General features: G+C 46.1%; 1 pseudogene; it reads right to left on the bottom strand.

The window, feature by feature from the left end:
* Positions 1–334: 334 nt before the first annotated feature.
* LOC111520219 lies at positions 335–2,021 on the bottom strand (annotated as a pseudogene).
* Positions 2,022–3,994: the final 1,973 nt, after the last annotated feature.

Raw genomic sequence — 3,994 nt, 5'->3', positions numbered from 1 at the left:
CCACAAAAAAGGGCGTGCACTTTGCTTGGCTTTGAACACGTTCACCTTCGTTAGTTCAACTAAAAGGGATAGCGTCGTGGGAGTTAAGGAGAGATCCGAGTGGATGGTGAAGTGGATGGCTGAAGCCTGCAGAAGCCCTGCGGGCCGGGAGGCGGCCCGGTTGTTCTGGCAAACCTGACTGCCTTTCTCACCCCTCCTCAGCTCCTGGGATTGTCAGGGCCTCTGCAGAGTCCCTGGCCGCCTCCGCAGACTTCTCATTCCTCAGATGGTCTTTGGTTTGCTCTTGATCTGGCTAGCTGTGTTTGGCCCCATTCTGTCAGGTGTTGGAAGGGCTCCATTCATCCGTTGTTTTGCTGGTGCCTGTGGAAGCCTCACTTGCTGCGCTGTGAGGCGACTCCCTGAGGGTATTTCTGCTCCTGCTGCTTCACCTGTTGTACAGTTCCCCTGATCTTGCGCTGTGCAGTCTGGCACAGAAGCGCCCGATAATTCTGATGATCACTGCCTCATTTTCATCTGGCGTTTGGTCAGGAGGCAAGATGACTTCTGCACTGGTTAAGTTCTGCAGTTCACTCACGGTCTTGCCACCTTTGCCTATCACCCAGCCAGCTGTGGAAGAGGGCACTCTGACATGGGCTTCCAGCTCCACTTCTTCCTTGGGGTTAAAAAAGTTTTCTTCTTTCACTTTCCCAAAGATCCATCCCTGGCCCTGAACTGGGCTTCCTGTGGCCCGGTGATGATGACGATCCTTTCGCTGACGTCTGGGCCTTCCACAGGGGCGATCTTGATGGAGGCTCCAGCGAATCTCGCCAGCTGTTTGATGTGTGCCCCTTTCTTCCCGATGATGGTGCTCACACCCTGGGTTGGGATGAAGAGATTCACCATCCCCTGCTCTGGATAAGAGTGATGATGCGGGAACGGGCCAAACTGGTGATGGGGGTACAGGTGGAGAAGTATCCGGAGTGGGTATTAACAGCCAGCATATCATTTTCGAAGGCCTCACTCAGCTTCTTCATAATCTCTATCTCAGCACTGGCACAGGCCTCAAATGTGCCCTTCACAGTGATGGTTCCCGGTTGTACATGCTCAAATCCTGCAAAGATGAGATTGTTATCTTGGTCCCTGTTTCATGTTCCTTTTTCTTCCAATTTCAGCCTTCTTTTCCAACCAGTCTTCCAACCAAGCCATTGTGGGCCAAGATTTTCTTCAGCTAGTTTGGCCTCATCTGCCTCTTTCTGCATTATTTCAAGAATCGCGCGGCATGCTTCAGAAGTCTCCTCTGGGGTGGCATGGATGGTGACAGGCTTCTCTGCAGCTCCAGAGTTCTCTTTTCTATAGATGTCTACCTTGGACTGGGTCTGCTTAGTGATGTTCTTTGTGGTCAAGCCCTCCTTTCCAATGATGGCACCAACAAACTGGGTGGGGACCAGGATCCACAGCAGGAAATCGATCTGTCTGGCCTGAGAAGAGCCCCCAGGGGCATGGCCTTGCTCCCAGGAAGAGTGGTCCCCAGGCTTGGCTGGCTGAGGGGGCGAAGGGGAGCTCACCTCTTCATCCGGGATGTAGGAAATCTTGAAGGAGTAGTTCTCAAACTGATGCCCGCTTAGCTTCTCCATGGCTATTTTTGCTTCTTCTCTTGTTGCAAATGTGACGTTGACAACGGCGGTTTCTGTGTCTGTGTTGACTTGTTCCACATTCTCCACCGTCCCATATTAAGCCAAAAGTCCATCCAACACCTCCCACTGCAGGAGAGGAGGGATATTTCGAATCTGAATGTTCCTGCTCCTTAGCTTTTTAGAGACTGAATAATCAACTTCCATGATTTTCCCATGCAATTACACTGGAGCTGAGAGGGTCTCGATGGCGCGGATGGCCCAGGTCTGGTCCGGGTAGTCTACGAAGGCGTAGCCGGACTTGAGCAGGACCTGTCCCGCCAGGGACAGCATCCTGTCCCCAAAGAGCTGCAGGAGGTCGTCGGCGGTGATGGCGGGGCTCGGGTTCCCGATGAAAAGCTTATTAGTCATCCGTCTCTTCCCCCAGAGCCCGCGGCTCCCCGGGCCCAGTACCCGGCGCTCCTCACCTCCTCCGCTGCCCGCGTCCCTCCTCTTCGTCCTCCGCCCCGCCTCCCCGCCCTCCGCCCTCCCGCCACCCAACCCCACCCTCAGCCTGGCTACCCGCTCGAAGCACTTTAAATGTGTTTTCTACTTTAATCTTTACAAGAATTGAATGAGGTATGTCCATTTTACAAATGAGGAAACAAAGTCACAGAGACGTTGTGATAGTTTGCTAAGAATGATGGTTTCCAGCTGCATCCATGTCCCTACAAAGGACACAAACTCATCCTTTTTTATGACTGCATAATATTCCATGGTGTATATGTGCCACATTTTCTTAATCCAGTCTGTCACAGATGGACATTTGGGTTGATTCTATCTACATGTTTTATGGCTGCAAAATCAGATGACACTTAAGTTTATGCAGAATCAGTCTAAATAACTCACCTTATTTAAACTGTATGAATTAGATTTATCTTACTAGTCTCTTTTTCTAATTTTTTTTTTTAAAATTAAAGGAATCACAATTAACTTCAGTACAATGCCAGATGCTATTACTCAGAGGTGATGATAACTTTAAAGATTAAAGATTAAATTGACAGGGTGAGGTGGCTCACGCCTGTAATCCCAACACTTTGGGAGGCCGAGGTGGGCGGATCATGTCAGGAGATCTAGAATATCCTGGCTAACACGGTGAAACCCCGTTTCTACTAAAAATACAAAAAATTAGCCGGGCGTGGTGACAGGCACCTGTAGTCCCAGCTACTGGGGAGGCTGAGGCAGGAGAATGGCCTGAACCTGGGAGGCGGAGCTTGCAGTGAGCCGAGATCTGGCCACTGCACTCCAGCCTGGGTGACAGAGCGAGACTCTGTCTCAAAAAAAAAAAAAAAAAAAAAAAAAAAAAAGATTAAATTGACTTATTGTGAAAGTTTAGCCAACCAAAAATTCCAGAATAAATGAAAAAATATCTAGTAACCCTGATACAATCTTACTGGACTAATCTTTTAAAACCTGTATTTTCATCTTCAACACAAACATCAGGACTTCTAAAGTTGGACTTAAATGTCTTATGCCCGCAGTATTGGATGATGATCTCAGAATAAGTTTTCTCAACATTCTGTACTTGTCTTATACTGTCAAAAACATGAGAATTCATTTTAAAAATCTTTGCTCATAAAGATATCTATCTATATTTTCTTTCATAACCATGTTTTTATAGAACATAAAAATACAGATAGTTTGGCCAAACTACCTGTATTTGAGTTTTGGTCAAACTATTTGTATTTTTATGTTCTATATTGTCTAAATGATAGTTTATCCTGGAAAAATGTCAAGCCATTACCTTTGCCTTATATTTCATTTTATTTACTTATATATTTATGTATTTATTTATTCATTTTGAGTCAGAGTCTTGCTTTGTTACCCAGGCTGGAGTGCAATCATAGCTCACTGCAGCCTTGGACTCCTGGGCTCAAGTGATGCTTTTGCCTCAGGCTCCCAAATAGCTGGGACTACAGGCATGTGCCACCATGCCCAACTGATTTTTTTTTTTTTTTTTAATATAGAGATGGGAGTCTGGCTAAGTTGCCACAGCTGGTCTTGAACCCGTGGCTTCAATCAATCCTCCAGCCTTGGCCTCCTAAAGTGCTGCAATTACAGGCATAAGCCACCATGTCTGGCCTGTCTCCTTTTAAATAGAAAAAAATATATATATATATGTATTTGCATGCCTTCACTTAGTTCTCATCTGATAAGCCCAAAAATGTGCTTTAGATAAGGTATGTTCTCTCTACCATACCACTTGAAATCAAAGACTCAAATTGCAGAAACACATATACATCAAATTATGAACTATGTTTGTCTTTAAAATATCCTTTGGAAAAAATCTTTACTTGAAGAGGCTAGAGAGATGATGATTCATGCTATAATTTTATCTCATGAAA

Source organism: Piliocolobus tephrosceles, chromosome 10, assembly GCF_002776525.5.
Source record: "Piliocolobus tephrosceles isolate RC106 chromosome 10, ASM277652v3, whole genome shotgun sequence".
NCBI classification, from domain to species: Eukaryota; Metazoa; Chordata; class Mammalia; order Primates; family Cercopithecidae; genus Piliocolobus; species Piliocolobus tephrosceles.
The sequence above is the reverse complement of the archived record's forward strand: the minus strand, read 5'-3'. Positions and strand labels throughout refer to the sequence as shown.